The sequence below is a fragment of the Hylobates moloch genome, unplaced genomic scaffold (genome assembly GCF_009828535.3).
Source record: "Hylobates moloch isolate HMO894 unplaced genomic scaffold, HMol_V3 SCAFFOLD_1, whole genome shotgun sequence".
NCBI lineage: Eukaryota > Metazoa > Chordata > Mammalia > Primates > Hylobatidae > Hylobates > Hylobates moloch.
The window spans coordinates 19,390,278-19,407,414 of record NW_026652276.1 but is presented as its reverse complement, the minus strand read 5'-3'; the positions used below and the strand labels follow the sequence as shown (position 1 = coordinate 19,407,414).

Below are 17,137 nucleotides of genomic sequence, written 5' to 3'. Positions count from 1 at the left end.
GGTCACCCATTGGTGAGCACTCACATGGTATACAAATGTCTTCATAGTTTTTGGCCACTCAGAGAGGTCCATCCACGTACCTCTTCCCCAAATGTCTTTGTCACCAATTTTCCAATCCTGCTTCTTCCAAGTCCGTGACCATCCAGCCAAACCATTGGCTACAGCCCATGAGTCAGTATATATAATTGCACATCTGGCCACTTCTTCCATGTAAAGTGCACAACCAGTGCACTTCTTGAAGTTCTTCCCACTGGGAAGATTTCCCTTCACCGCTGTCCTTCAGGGATGTCCTAGAAAGGGGCTGTAGTGCTGCAGCTGTCCACTTTTGGGCAGTGCCTGCCTATCCTGCAGAACCATCTGTGAACCAGGCCCTAGTCTTCTCTTCCTCTGTCATCTGATCATAGGGAACTCCCCATGAGGCCATCGGTGCAGGCTGGGGGAGAGAAGGCAGGTGGCAGGAGTGGAGACCATGGGCATTTGAGCCATTTCCTCATGTAACTTACTTGTGCCTTCAGGACCTGCTCTGGCCCGATCACATATATACTACTTCCATTTGATGATGGAATGCTGCTGTGCACGACCCACTTTATGGCTAGATCGGTCAGAAAGCACCCAGTTCATGATGGGCAGTTCAGGTTGCATGGTGACTTGATAACCCATAGTCAAATCTTCAGTTTCCACCAAAGCCTAGTAACAGGCCAAGAGCTGTCTCTCAAAAGGAGAGTAGTTATCTGCAGAAGATGGTAGGGCCTTGCTCCAAAATCCTGGAGGCTCCCACTCTGATTCACCTATGGGATTCTACCAAAGGCTCCAAACAGCATTCCTATCTGCCACTGACACCTCAATCACCATTGGATCTGCTGGGTCATATGGCCCAAGTGGCAGAGCAGCTTGCACAGCAGCCTGGACCTGTTGCAGAGCCTTCTTCTGTTCTGGACCCCACTCAAAACTGGCAGCTTTTTAGGTCACTCAATAAATGGGCTGGAGTAACACACCCAAATGAGGGATATGTTGCCTCCAAAATCCAAATAGGCCCACTAGGCATTGTGCCTCTTTCTTGGTTGTAGGAGGGGCCAAATGCAGCAACTCATCCTTCACCTTAGAAGGAACATATTGACAGGCCCCACACCACTGGACCCCTAGACATTTTACTGAGGTAGAAGTTCCCTGCGTTTTAGTCGGGTTCATTTCCCATCCTCTGGCACGCAAATGTCTCACCAATAAGTCCAGTGTGTTTGCTGCTTCTTGCTCACTGGATCCAATCAGCATAATGTCATCCATGTAATGGACCAGTGTGATATCTTGCGAAAGTGAAAAGCGATCATGGTCTCTCCAAATAAGATTATGACACAAAGCTGGAGAGTTGATATACTGCTGAGGTAGGACAGTAAAGGTATATTGCTGGCCTTGCCAGCTGAAGGCAAGTTGCTTCTGGTGGGCCTTACGGACAGGAATGGAGAAAAAGGCATTTGCCAAGTCAGTGGTTGCATACCAGGTGCCAGAAGATGTGTTAATTTGCTCAAGCAATGAAACCACATCTGGTACAGCAACTGCAATTGGAGTCACCACTTGATTAATCTTACAATAACCCACTGTCATTCCCAAGATCCATCTGTCTTCTGCACAGGCCAAATTGGAGAGTTGAATGGGAATCTGGTGGGAATCTCCAACCCTGTGTCTTTCAAGTCCTTGATGGTGGCACTAATCTCCTCAGTTCCTCCAGGGATGTGATATTGTTTTTGATTTACCGCTTTTCTAGGTAGAGGCAGCTCTAATGGCTTCCATTTGGCCTTTCCCACCATAATAGCCCTCACCCTACCAGTCAGGGAGCCAATGTGGGGGTTCTGCAAGCTGCTAAGTATGTCTATGCCAATTATGCATTCTGGCACTGGGGAAATAAACACAGGATGAGTACTCACGGTAAGTTGGACCTGAGCTAAAACTCTGTTAATTACCTGACCTCCATAAGCCCCTACTTTAACTGGAGGACCACAATGACCTTTTGGGTCCCCTGGAATCAACATCAGCTCAGAGCCAGTGTCCAGTAGTCCCTGAAATGTCTGATCATTTCCCTTTCCCCAGCGCACAGTTACCCTGGTGAAAGGCCAGAGGTCTCCTTGGGGAAGGATGGAAGAAAGATTCACTGCATAAATTGTCAGTAATGTAATGGGGTCCTTCCTCAAGGGGACCTGGTCTCCCCTTCATTCAAGGGGTTCTGGGTCTGTAAACTGGCTCAAGTCTGGAAATTGATTAAGAGGCTGTGATTTTCTACTAAAAATACAAAAATTAGACAAGTGTGGTAGCATGCACCTGTAACCCCAGCTACTTGGGAGGCTGAGGCACGAGAATCACTTGAACCCGGGAGGCAGAGGTTGCAGTGAGCTGAGATCACACCATTGCACTCCAGCCTGGGCAACAGTGCAAAACTCCATCTCCAAAAAAAAAAAAAAAAAAGGAAACAACCAAGACGTACCTCAGGAGATAAATTGTTAAATCAACTGCAGTACATCCATGTCATAGAATACTGCTCAGCAGTAAAAAGGAATGAACAATTGATACACATGACAACTTGGATGTATCTCACGGGCAATAACAAGCCGATTTCAAAAGATCGAGTTCTGTAGAATTCCATGTATATGACGTTCTTGAAATGGCAAAATTATAAAGATGATAAACAAATTAGTAGTTGCTAAGGGTAAGAAAGGAAGGATTGCTATAAAGGGGTAGTCTGAGGGAGATCTTTGTGGTGATAGAATGGTCTGTCTTGATTACACAAGTCTGCACTTGTGATAAAATGGCTCTACACATGTGCCAAGGTCATATTCCTGGTCTTGCTGTTGGGTATAATTATGTAAGAAGGAAGCATTGGAAGGAAATGGTGAAGGGTATATGGGACAACTCTCTACTACCTTTGCAACTGCCTCTGAATCTATAATTATTTCAAAATAAAGTTAAAAAATCAATACTGCCTTATAAAAACTGGTTCTGCCATTTTTCTCACAACTTTTACTGCAGGCATTATTTGTACTTTCTGCACAAGGAAATGTAGAATAGCATTTGGGAGAAGGTGGCTTCTGAGCCTGCCATGCTGCTGTTTCCAGAGCTTCGGGGCTTGGCTGTCAACCTTCTGCTCACTGACTGCTGCTATGTGCCAAGGAGAGCACAGAGAAGTGTTTGAGTGTCAGAAAAGCACATTTGTCCTTAATTTTATTTTGACAGACTTGTTTTATAGCCTCATGTTTTGTGTGTTTTTTGTTTCTTTTGAGACGGAATCTCACTCTGTCGCCCAGGCTGGAGTGCAGGGTGCAACCTCAGCTCACTACAACCTCTGCCTCCTGGGTTCAAGCAATTACTCCTGCCTTAGCCTCCTGAGTAGCTGGGACTCCAGGCGCCCACCACCACGCCCGGCTAATTTTTGTATTTTTAGTAGAGATAGGGTTTCACCATATTGGTCAGGCTGGTCTCAAACTCCTGACCTTGTGATCTGCCCGCCTCGGCCTCCCAAAGTGCTGGGATTACAGGCATGAGCCACCGCGCCCGGCTGTTTTTTGTGTTTTAAAATACTGTTTTTTAACATTTTGTTAAGCTACTTTAAACTGGTGTTGCAAGTAGATCAAATTTGCACATCAGGATGACTTCAGTCTCTCTTCCACTTGTCTTTTTTTCCTCCTCAGTCCACATACTTCAAGTCATTAATCCCTTTCTTCACCCACCGCAGAACATCAGCTTTCAGCCTAGCAGCCCTGGAATCTGATACTCTCTGCTTCCTTTAACCATGGAACATCTTAAAAGAGCCATCTGAGATCTACACTCCGTTCTACTTTTTCACACATTTCGTGCCTGCTGCGTAGCTCTAGCTGGTATAGTGTGAACTAGAAGAAAATAAAACCAGGAAAGTGTATTCAGAATAAGAGATCATTTTTGAGAGTTACTTTGTCCATGTGTAATTTCATTGAGAGTAGCTGTCTAATTTTAAGTGAAAAGTTTTAAAATAGTTAATTATCTTCTGATATACATAGAAAGTAGATTCCTCTGTATTTAAACTGTATTCTCAATGGTGAGGCCTGGGGCTTTGGCAGGGAGGCTGACTCATGGTTCAGTGGCTTCTTTCCCTGGACTCAAGGTCAGCAATAGCCATTCCTCACATGGCAGAACCATTACATTTGTTTAATAGTTAGATTTATGTTCTTCTCCCACAAGTAGTTTTCATCATCAGAAAGTATTTGTCAAATATCCAATTGTAAAAGGTTTGTTCAACTGTGTTCTACAAAGGGAAAAATTTAATCACAATATCCAAAGGATATTATAAAAGTAATTAAAAATCCATATACTTCTAGACATGGAAACACATTCATGATCTATTGTTCAACCAGAAAAAGCAGATTAAAAAGTAGAGTTTATAATATGAAGTTTAAATGTACACATTTTAAAACTGTAAAGCATATATTTGAATATATTTTTTCAAAAGGATCTGGAGTGATGAAACAAATGTTTCCAGGGATTGTTCTCGGGCTCAGAGGATTTAAGTGTCATTTTTATTTTCTTACTTGTAATTTTCTGTATACTTTGCATTGTTTACAATATGAAGGTAGGAATTTTATGTTTAGAAAAAATTAAATTATTTTAATTTTATTAAAAAATTCTGAGGACATTTTATACTTTTGAGGAATATTAGTTACTGAGATTATTACCATTGATCCACATTAGAACCTTAAGTAAATTATCATTGACATGTTTTGTAATAAAGTGCCAAATATCAACTGTATTGATTATGATCCTTACCTTGAAGAAATATTTATTAAACTATGTGAAGTACTCCAGTAGCTTTCTTAAACGAAACAAAATGGTACCCCCATGTCTCCACATGAAGACGCCACATGGAATTACAGTATATCTTTTCCTGTTCTGTCCAAGCAACCACATGAAATGCCAAGAACTTAAAATACATAATGTTCTTTTGCACTAATGGGAATTTCTTAATGCACTGAAAGATTTCAGCCTTAAAAATATCTTTCCTTCAGCAAAAATATATCCTTAAAGAACTCAGGAACATCTTAAGAGATGCAGATGTTGAATGTTATATCTCCTCTTCCCTCTGTTATATTTTCGGCATGTATCTTCTGTTGTTTCTTTAAAAGTTGCTTTTGAATATCTCTTTTAATTGTTGTAGGTCTTTGTTTTAGCCATTTACTCACTTGCAGGCAATGTCTTGGGCATGCTTTGTGTTGGATCTTGGTTTCTCTTCATCTGGTGACAGTGGTTGAAGTAAAGGGATTTTTAAAGTAGGATTAAATAACAATACTTAGTACTTATAGCAGACATAAAATATTATCTGGTAGACTTTTTATACTGGTGTGTTTTAAAAGTATCTTTTTATCTTCTCCCTTTTTTGGCTTTGTTGGGTGATGTTTTTCGTAAGTACAGAAAAACACTGAACAATTTATTTGTGTAATTCATCTTCATGTCTGTGTTAGATACCAGTATCATAAAATTTGACTAATTATGCAAATATCCTTGAACATATAAAATACCTAGTCCCCTAGGTGATTACTTAATGAGTTTCTTTTGGCTAAGAATCTAAAATGATTTTTAAGAAACCAAAATGTAGTTTCTTTTTGCAACGTGTTTCTGTATTAGTATTTGAACTCTGAAGTATCTAATGGTTTTTGAATCCACTCTAATATAATGGTGTAACATTGGAAAGATCTGTCTCAGGGGACCCTTGAATTTACCCTTCCTCAGAGCAGACAGTTTTGTAGCCCTCAGTATTAAGATTCAGACCACAAGCTCAGCAGGAGTCAATAGATCAGTCAGAGTGGAGCCTCGCTGAACAAACCTGAAATCAGAACGATCAAATATTGAATCATGACATTATAGTAAGGAATGCCTCCGAAGTAATTGTCACATTGCTTGTAGTGACCTTTATAAAATACCCATGCTCGAAAGTGACATTTTTAATGTTTCCTCCTCTAAAAAAATTGTCACAATCTTAAAATTGGAAATATTACCAGAATGGCAATTGTCTGGTGAAGCAGAAGTGCTGCATCATGGATTGAAACAATTCTCAGCTTTGCCCTATGAATCATGTTGTTTTTAAATTTCAGCTTTATTTTACTTATTTTTTAAAATTTAATTTAGATTCATGGAGTACATATGCAGATTTGTTACATGGGTGTATTGCATGATGCTGAGGTCTGGGTGTCTAACGATCCCACCGCCCAAGGTAGTGACCACAGTACCTGATGAGTCGTTTTTCAACCCTTGTCCCTCTCCTTCCCTTCCCGCTTTTGAAATCCCCAGTGTCTGTCGTTCCCATCCTTGGGTCTGTGTGTACCCAATGTTTAGCTCCCACATATTAATGAGAACATGCAGTATCTGGGTTTCTTTAGCTTATTTTACTTCCGAAGAAAAGGATTTACGAGGGGCTACCATAGAGAAAAGGAATAATGACAATTTTCTTTCCTGTTGCTCTTCCCTCTGGCACTTCTTCTCTCGGGTATTTTCTTTGCAGGTCTGTGTTGTGCCAAGAGTAGATATTGTCTGTTTTCCACTTGTGTGTTTTTTTAACCATTGGTTTTGCTGCTGTTGACTTAGGTTGTGTGCTACAGGGATCTTTGCTATAGTGAGCCCTTCAGGGCCTCACACGGCCCCTCACAGAGGTCTGTGTGTTCCGTGTCTGTGCTGTATTTTGCAGGGGAGGCAGTGTAATAGGCTAAGATGGTGCTTGGCTTCTTACACATCTAAAACATGCCATGTAACCTCTACTGTAACCTCTACCACTTTGGTTTCCTTATCTGTGAAATGGGGAGAAATAATCACATATTCCTCCTAGAGTTCTGAGATGTAAATAAGATCACCTGTGGAAGTGCTGAACACATGGTATTTGGTGTCAAGTCAGCCTTCAAAGGTTATTTTTACTATGGTCTCTACCATCCCACCATCACCAACACTGCTGTTGCTGCTACTACTACTAATGGCACTTCTGTTATTTTAATCCGACAAGGTGTCTTTTCCAAGAAGAAATTCCTCTCTTGTTGTAGAGCGTGGGTGATGGGAGACAAGGGACCTTGGGACCATACAGATGGTGCAGATCTACTTTCTTATGCCACCTCATAAGGGTAGACTCTAGATTGAGCTAATCATGTGCTTTAAATTGTTGCATTGTGGCATAGGGAAGCATTCAGCCATATTGTTTTCCAGGATTTGCATGGTAGGAGTTTGGCAGTCCTTCCTTCTAGTGGTCTGTGGCACCCAATCATTTGCCATAAAAATACTTTTCCAGGTTCTGCTTCTTTTCATCTACACTTACTGAGTTGTGGAAATTTTTAGAGAGTTTCTTATTCTGAAATAACACTATTAATATTCAGCCAGTATCTATCAAGTGGATACAAGGTGCTAGACTGTGAACCCTCTGGGGTGGATACGCCTGCTGGTCCCTGCTCTTGAAGAGCTCTCAGTGCATTGGTGGAGACAGGTAAACAGGTGAGCAGGACATATGAGGGAAAAGGACAAATTCTTTCTCAAAGTTCATCTGAACAAGATCTCTTTTTCTCAGAGTCCTTGATTCCCCATAAGAAAACACCAAATCAACAATTTTGAGTGCCGTTGCCTCCAAGATTCCTGATAGAAATGTTAAGAGGATTTCAAACTTAGCAAGGATAGAACTAGGTGCAGCAGAAGGTCTCAGGCTTTGGAAAACAATACATTGTAGCTTTGGGGAAAAAAGTCCTTGGAGTTTTTTTTATTAGAGTATATGAAGTATGGATTCATGCATAAGACTAAAATATTATGTTAAGAGTGTTTTAAGATGGGAAAATAAATTGTGAGCGTGGGTAATAAGATAAAGCTTTGAGCATGCGAGCATCCAGACTCCAATTAGTCCCTGGCCAGACCCCGACCCAGGAGACAGTTAACTGTCCAGGGACCAGGAAGAGAGGATCCGTTAGAGGTCCTTGACTCTGAGCAAAGTTATGAGAATAAGGCCACTTCTGTGGAGCCCCCATGGGTAATGATCATCCTGTGTAAGGTGAAGATAGTAACTAATTGCTGCTGCTGCTGGAGCCTGGCCTTGCTGAACTTGGTGGACCTCCTTGAACCTCAGAGCAGGGGGTCACAAACCAGGACTTGTTGAACCAAACATTGACCACTGACATACTTTGTTCACACATAGCTTTACTAGTAGAGCCTTTCTAAACTTTCTGCCTTCTGTTCTTTGAGACAATGGGAGCTGTAGCAGCACTGGCTTGCATTCCTGCATAACCATAAGAGGTTGCTTTCCAGTTCCAGTTGCTTCCTTGCACCACAGCAACTCCCTCAGTCCCCAGGGCTCCCTCTTGTCCCACACCTGCAGTTGCTTTGCTGACTCACACCACTTGCTTGACCCACGTAGGCATTTGAATTCACTACTCCTGGCCTAGAAAATTCCAGAGAGAAGGAGAATAGCCATGGTTCCTGAGGGAGAAGGACTGTGCTACCCTTGGGACTAGGATGCCCCTGTCTAATGCTCCCTGATGTAGTGGGCAGTCCCCAGAGGCGAGGCTCAGAATCACTTTGGAACGATTAGACCATACAGAGCTGTGGCTTTCGATGGGAGGATGTGTGGAAAAGGCTGATGACCAGCAATTAGGTGTGAAGTCTTTTTATTCTGTGCCTGCTCTGCAGACCCCGAAGCCTTTGATGTCCTCTCCTCTGAATCCTCCCAGTGCCAGGCTTAGATGGATCTACTACCTGCCTCATCATCTGGGTACCATCCCAGGAGCTTCCTGCTTGGCCTAGGCTGATGAGAAAGGCTACAGTGGGCTTTGCAGAATGTAAAGGGTTCAGATTGTCAGAAGAGTTGGAGAGAACATTCCAGAAGGGCAGAACTACAGAGCAAAGAACCAGAAGTGGGATTAAATGTGCCATGTGGAAGGAACATTTGGGGACTGACAAGAGCAGAGGAACGAGTGGAAATAAAGTCACAGGTCCACTCAATCTGCCCTTGAATGCTAGATGAACACTCTGGGGTCTTATACCTAGAGAAATCGGTCATTGTTAATTTTAAATCGGGGGGTAGCCTGAAGAGTGTTGGTGATGAGGGAGCTGAGTATGGTGTAGGTTGAAATAGTGAGAGATAAGAAGTAGAGGAGCCATTGGAAGGTGGTGACTTCAGTCACCTTGGATTTCTTGGATGCTGGTAATGGCAGGAGAGTGGAGAGACAGGGACGAGTCAGAGACACCAAACACAAAACAAACAAACAACCCAAGAAAACTGTTTTTCTTATTGCACAAGCAGTATGTTTTTAATGTAGGAACTATAAATAGCCAAAAGTTTTAAATGAAACAGTCAATCTGAGTACCCAGAACCCTGAGGGTTACTTGTTGTTGCTATCCGGAGGAATATCTTTCTAGATAATGTTTTCTATGTATGGGTTATATCCATCTTTAATAAAAATATGGTTTTCCAGCTTAATTTTCTAATGTATAAGTCCATCTTTAGCTTTGTTCCACATCAATAAGCATTCATGTACAAAACTTTAATCACTATTTCATTGGCTGTTCATTATCCATCATGATTTATCTCTGCCAGCCAATTAAGATCCTTTCCATTTTTGGCTAATGTAAACACTGGAATAAATATTTAATGTGGATATCCTTATTGATTTGATTGAGCCATTTTGAACAGATTGACAGGACTCAGAGATGGATGCCTTCTTTGTCCTTCGTATCCAATGATAACTCAAAATTTGGAGCCTGAAGGATTTGGGGCATGATGGTAATGTTACTGAAATAGATGAGAAAATATGGAAAAAAGAAGGATTAAGTTGTAAAGGAAGTCCGTAAACTCAGTAGTAAAGAAATTTTTGCTGCTATAGGTGACAGTAATCCCTGTTAATAGTTGCTTGAAATTTTAATTTTTTTCTCATAGAACAAGAGGTTAGAGGCTGGTGAATGCTGACATTTGCTCAGCTGCTCCACAATATCATCAGACTCAAGCCGCCTCTTTCTTTATGCTCCTCCGTGTTTTGCCTGTTGGCTTGTTGCCTCATATGCTAAGATAGCTGCTGTTGCTTCTGACATCAGAACCATGTTCCAGCTAGGAACAAGGTGGAGTAGTGATGGCTGCCTGTATCCTTTTTATAAAGAAAACAAAAGCATATCCAGAAGATCTTGCCCCTGACCCACCCACCTCCCTACTTCTCACTGACAGGACTGAGTGTCATGGCCACCCCTAATTGCAAAGGAGGTTGGGAAAGAAGGAAGTTGAATTGCCAGACTGACTTGCACTATTGCCTGAGGTTTGGCCTGAGTTTGAGTTCTGCTAACAAGCCACAAGAAAGTGGGTAGTGTCCGGTAAGCAATTAATAGTGTCTGTGTGCTATGCTTTGAGAAATTGAGTTCCTGGGCATTCAGGAGGTTTTGTTGTAGGCAGTAAAGAACCCCTGATATCTGGGCCAAGGATCCATAATAAAAGAGAAAATTAGAGTGATTGTTGCAGAACCATAGAGGGAACAGAGGTTGACTAATCAGACACATAAAAGTTAAATAACAGATTGTTCCATTTGAAGGAGAGAACCCTATGAAAAGTGAGAAGAACTATGCTTTACTACATTTTACATAGATGGTTTCGTTTAATTCATGTAATTTTCCTACTGAGAACCTAGTCATTCTACAAATATTTATTGAATGTTTACTATATGCCAGCCACTGAGCTAGGCACTGGGAATACAGTGGTGAGTAAAACAGGCAAAGCCTCTTCAATGCTGAGCTCACAGGTTAGTGAAGGAGGTAAAAAAAATAACCAGAGGGGCACATAACAAATAATGTCAGGTAGAAATAAGCACAGCAAGAAAACTTGTAGCTAAACAAGGGAACAGAGAGAGCAAGAGAGGTGTATCTCCAACACCACAAAGCAATTTCTCTTGTCACCATTTTATTGCCAAGGATGCCGAGGCAGGCCAGCCAGAATCCCAAGTGACCAGGTGGTATTCGGCAGAACCTCGCTTATGATCTAGGTTGGACTCCAAAGCACATGCTTGGGAATACGTCATGCAGCTGGGAATTGGGGAAACATTTGGTGTCTGCATCTAAGTGGAGAGCTGGAGTCTCTCATGGGACTCGGTGAGAAGAATTCAAGCTCTGTACCATAAAGCTCTTTGGAGTTTTATCTTTGCTCTACATCAGGAACACTCAATGCATGATTTTTACCATGACTTCTTGGTCTCTGCTTGCCAAGTGTGGTTGTTCAAACAAAAGGACTGTACCCCACCATGCCATGAGCCATGTGGGACGTACCAGCACCTGCTTTGTGTGCAAGCTGGAGGGATGTTTGAAAAGAGCACAGGCTCTGGATTCCGACTGATTGGGTTTGCACACTTACTCTCCCACTTGTTGGTGCATAAACACGGGCAAGTTAGCCTCTATGGGACTGAGTTTCCCCACCTGCAGAGTTTCTACTGTGTTGTAGCGGAGAGCATGTGAGATAAGGCAGATAATGGGAGCACAGGAAATGCTTAATAAACGCTGTGTTGTTTTTGTTGGTAGCATTTAGAAACTCTTTGCATTATTTTTTGTTATGCTCACATTGCAGAGCTAGCCTCAGAAAGACATGCTTTTCCATGCAGAAATCTCAAATTCACAAGTTTATAAATTGTGAACAGCCTGGTGACATGATAAGGCACTGTTCCCCTGATGGCACAGCATGCTCAAAATTTTATCTTCCCATGTTACATGCTTTTGCAGACAGCGCAATATGGAACCAGTCAGGCTCCTAATTATGACAGCAGTCCAGAGCCAGAATCCAGTCATCCAGTTGACAAAGGACTTGGTACAGAGAACGGTGACCAGCTGTTCCCCAGCTCCACTGAGCAGCGAGTAAGAGGAAATGGGTTTAAGCTGCATGAAGGATTTGGGTTATTTATGGCCGCATTTCCTGATCGTGAAGGTTGCTCAACATTAGAACTGGATTACAGAGAGAGGGTGTAGAATTCCCGTCTGTGGAGATTCTGAAAACATGCTCTTGTTTGCGAGATGACTACAGATGCTGCCTTCCCACTGTGCGTTCTGTCTTGTCTCTCTCCCTTTCTACCCATCTGGTCCTTGAAACCAAATGAACCTTCTCTAAGACATTGAGGGTGGGGCTGCTATGTGGAGAAGGGAAAAGGGCTCACGGTTAACTGGTCAGAACATCATCCACTTTTTGACATTTTGATTGCAGGCTTTGGCATTTTGGGTGAGGACGCACGAACACAAATTCATTTAGTTAACCTAGGACTGAAAAGCCCACCTGGGCCAGGTGGAAAACAAAAATGGTCAGGTTTACAACTCTGATGAACTTGGAGAACACGTGCCCCATCCTAAGGACGCAGCTTTTACTCAGGTCAGCCAATTTTTTTTTTTTTTTTTTTGAGACGGAGTCTCACTCTGTCACCCAGGCTGGAGTGCAGTGGTGCGATCTCAACCTGTACCTCCCGAGTTCAAGCGATTCTCCTGCCTCAGCCTCCCAAGTAGCTGGAACTATAGACACCCGCTACCATGCCTGGCTAATTTTTTGTATTTCTGGTAGAGATGGGGTTTCACCATGTTAGCCAATTCTTATCACAAGGACTGTGGGAATGCGCACTGCTGCCAAGCTGATTTTCAAAAGCAGTATGAAATCTGGGGAGTTTTAAAATTCTGGCAACTAATTTTCTAAAAGCCAGTTATGTGTGTATCAAGGGGAACGTAGATCTGTGGGTCATAATTCCATGTGCAGGGCGCTTGTTTGTGACCTCTGATCTGTGAGGTCACCTTGGTCCATTGGCCCTGCTAGCAAGTATGGGAATGAGCATCTCTCCAAGTTCAGACACGGGTTTGAGGTGGCAGAATTTGTCTTTTAAAATGGAAAACCTCTATATTTATATTTATGAGCTGAACCATAAGAAACTGACATTTTTGTGTATCAACAATAATCAAATATTGTCAATTTCATGTGCTTCAATCTAAAAGGAATCATCCACTTAAGAGAAACTAGAATATGAAATATAGACTGTGTTTTGTCCTGCAGCATCAAACATTTCTGCCTCCTCTGAGACGAAGAAAGCACTCACTCGCTGTTCCAGCACCCCACGCTATTTACTAGCAGACCATGCCTGGCAGATGGAGGTGACATCAGCCATTGCCTGAATAACATCCATCTTCTCATTTGCACCAAGCAGCTTAAAGAGTCTGCCCTTCCTAGGACTAATGGCTTTAACATTGTTGAAGCTCCTTTTAGTAGCAGCATAGCCATTTCTGGAAATTTTCCAAATAATCATCTTTCTCTTCTTTTATCTTTCCTTCCATCAATTAGTTATAGGCTATCATTTTCTACAGATATCGTTAGTTTCTATAGATATCATTGCAGAAGTCAACTGGACATAGCTGAGGATGAAACAATTGTTATCCTCAGGTTGGTGGACAGACTCCACCTCCAAAAGCAGTAAGATCGGTTTCATCCAGGATCTGCAAGTTCAGTGATTCAGGTGTGAATTGGATTGCTTACTGATGGTGCATTCTCTTAAACAAAAAAGTGCATTGAGAGAGACACAGCTGGCAGATGACCTAATGGGAACCTGGAGGGGAGGTTCTACCTTGGATGCCATAGCTTCCCTGTCCCTCCCAGACCAAATCCTGGGGTTTGAAAAGGGGGTTGGTACCAAACCTTTGCCATGTTTGAGAGAAAGACAGGAAGAGAGCCTCACTTTTCTCACTGGCTTTCCCATGCATCCTAGAACTCAAACTCTGGTGAAAGCATTTCTTTAGTTCCAAGAGCTCTCTGGATGAATGGGGTAATGGGTTTCTTTTTATTTTCTGCATCTTTTTTAGCTATTTAATGTTTACTTCATATTGATTTATAAACAACAACCTCTTTGTGAATTTCCTTCATAATATAGAAAATGTATTTTGACCAAATGCATAATACATTTTTATTGTCTTAATTAACTGGAATTCCAACATTCCCTTCCCCCCATTTCTTTGCTTTTAATGAAAAGTAGCAAATGAATAAAAACCATACAAAAAGAGAGAAAAAAAATTGTAATCAGAGACTTAAACAAAACTCCCCACTAAAACCAAACTGTCCAGAAACAATTTTCAAAGTTCCTATGAAATCAATCATCTGGAGGGATATTTTGAAGGGAAAAAAGTGCTCTGTAAAATGATTAGCTTAGTTTCTTCATGTGACCTAAAAAAGGGCAGGTGGATATAATCTACTTCTCACCCCATTGATGGCGAATACTTTGAAAGTCATATCAATCATTTAGAAAGTGTGTGACCACACACGAGACACTCCAGCTGCCTCCTTGTCTGGTCTCATAAGTGTGTACAGAATTATTTTGATGTGCCCAAGGCACCTAAACCCTACACGCTCTGTGTGGCTGACTGAGAAACTGCGGAGCAGATGTCTGAAGGGCTGATGTGCTGAGCCCTGGGTTGTGTCATGAGGCACAGCCATCTCCAGCTAGCCTTGCTTTTATCCGACACTTGCTAGACTTCCCCACTGACCACAGGCTCCCCGCAGCTTTGTGCCTCAGTTTGTAGATTGATGGCAATGCAAGGGGACTAAAAGTAAAGGAAGATAAATGTCAAACTCTTAATCAAAGGAAGGAAGAGAAGAGAAAAGATCTATACATTCAAAAATATCTTTTCATGTTTGCTGAGCATGGTAGCAGAGATACATGGAAACTTATGGCCTAGCAGTTGTTTAATGCTGATGGATGGAGTAATCATTATTATTATCAACAAGAACTTTTCTTTACTCAGCACTTTCTGTATGTCAGGCACTGTCTAAATGCTTCTCAGGCATAGATGCATTTAATTTTCACAGCTCTGTGAAGTAAGTACAGTTGACTCTTGAGCAACATGGATTTGAACTGTTTGGGATCACTAATAACAGATTTTCTTTTTTTTTTTCACATCAATTTGTACTTTTATTTCTTATTCTTGAGGTTAGATTCTAAACCCTAAAGATATCCAGACTGTATTAGATCTACTTGTCTATAGCCAGAGACAGCTTCTATCATGTTGTCCTTAGCAGCCAAGGTTATTAAAATGTCTTTTCTCCAGGAAGATCCAATAGGAAAAAAGAAAGAAACCTCTCTGATTAGGCTTCAACCATACCCCACCCTCCATCAAATTGACTGGATAGGCATAATGGAAACCAGAACATGTGGTTTCCAAAAAAGAAAAATCCTATGAGGGAGGAGGGGAGAGGAAGGATTCAGCCAGTGCCCAGAGTCAAATTGAGTAATATCAATTTCACTCTCCTTCACACATCTTCAGGTTGCATGTTTGTGGAGTAGTTTAGGAATAAATCCATGGTTTGTGGAGTACTAAAATACCCAGTTGTCTGCTTTATTACGTTGTGGCTTTCCCCGGCAGTTTCCAAGGCAAACTGGCAGGAGAATTTGGCTGGAACTACATACAGGACTGCAGAGATTCCTCTCCACAGTTATAGAAGGGACTGTTCCAGGCCTGATTGTTCCAGAACTGGGTGCAGCAGGTCTGAGTGTTCCAGGAGTGGTTGCTCCAGGACTGGATGTTCAGGCTGTGGTTACTGCAGCTTGAATTGCTTCCAGGACTGGACACATTGGAAGGTTTCCAGTCGTGTTCACCAGGCATTCCTGGTGGTAGGAAGAGTAGAGGCTGGGGTAGGTAGGTGCTGAGGCCTGAGTCACACCGTTGCTATTCTGTGGCCAGTTGTTTTTCTGCCACCTCTTAGATTTCATTCTCTGGTTCTGGAACCAGGTCTTCACCTGTTTGTAGCTAAGGTTCAGGATATTGGAAAGTTCTTGCATCTGTTGAAGGCTGAGGTATTTCTGTCTCTGAAATCTATCATTGAGTACACACAGCTGGGTGGAAGAGAACACAGTTCTGGTCTTCTGTTTCTTGACCGGGACCTTGTCTTCCTTCTTTTGTGGCACTATTCTCTGCAGCAGTGGGTTGTTTGCCTTTGGGACTGGTGGGAGATTCAGGACTGTCCTGAATACGCAGATCCATGGAGGAAGGAAGAGGAGAGACAGTTTCAGTGTGAGGCATCTCAGCGGGAGACATTTGCAAGGATGGATAGTTTTCTTCAGGCCCACAAATGACAGGCATAGGTGAAGATTCTTTACAATCGGATGCTTTGAAGCAAGGCAGGTTTGGGGACAAGCTGGATCCACACTCATGTTATTTCTGGGGAAGAGAAGGAAAAAATTTAAGAGCTGGACTGGAAAAAAGGCTAAGGCAGCGTTAAGACTTTTCTGGAAGATCTTAGAGAAATGTGACCTCCAGAAGTGAAAGTATCAAGAAGTTGGAATGAAGTGAGTCACCTCCACAACAACAGGAGGCAACCAGCTCAGTCCAGCAAAATGTCGATGACAGATGTTCTTCCACCTCTGCCACCCCTAAGACAGCAAAACCAACCCCTCCTCTTCCTCCTTCTCCTCAGCCTATTCAGCATGAAGACAAGGAAAAAAAATGTGATGATCTACTTTCACTTAATCAGTATTAAATATATTTTCCTTATGATTTACTTAATAACATTTTCTTTTCTCTAGATTACTTTATTATAAGAATACAATATATAATGCATAGAACATATAAAATATGATTGATTGACTGTTTATGTTATAAGTAAGGCTTCCAGTTAACAGTAGGCTATTAGTAGTAAAGCTTTTAGGGAACCGAAAGCTATATGCAGATTTTTTGACTGCATGGGGGTCAGCACCCCAACCCGTGCATTGTTCAAGGGTCAACTGTATTTTATGTTCTATAGTGGAGAAAACTGAGGCACAGTGAGATTAACTCACTTGTCTAGGGCCACACAGCTAGTGAATAGTAAAGCAAGGATTGAAACCCAGGTTTTTAACAATGGTACTGACCTGCCTCTTTTGATAAGCATGCTAGAGAACATTTGGTTTATTTCCAAAAGTGTAGATGCATTTTGTAATCTTTTTCTTTTGTTAACAATTACCATTTAATTTTCCTCTCTAGCAAGGAGGTCCTTTTGAATCCTTCAAAAATTGAAGCATTGAAGCATTTTTACTTCATGATTATTTTTGCCAATACAAATCAGAAAATTTTCTCTCTAACCTGCCAGCATCTGAAGATAAAGAGAGGAGAACCTGGTGGTTTTTATCTTTCTCAAAAAGATAAC

General features: G+C 41.9%; 1 protein-coding gene and 1 pseudogene across 3 annotated transcripts in view; one reads left to right on the top strand and one right to left on the bottom strand.

Annotated features, from left to right (window-relative positions):
* The window catches only part of SGPP2 (sphingosine-1-phosphate phosphatase 2), a 126,961-nt gene that overhangs the window by 13,033 nt on the left and 96,791 nt on the right, over positions 1 to 17,137 (top strand). The gene's annotated exons all lie outside the window — the stretch shown is intronic.
* Positions 15,266 to 16,166, bottom strand: LOC116810241 (homeobox protein NANOG-like; annotated as a pseudogene).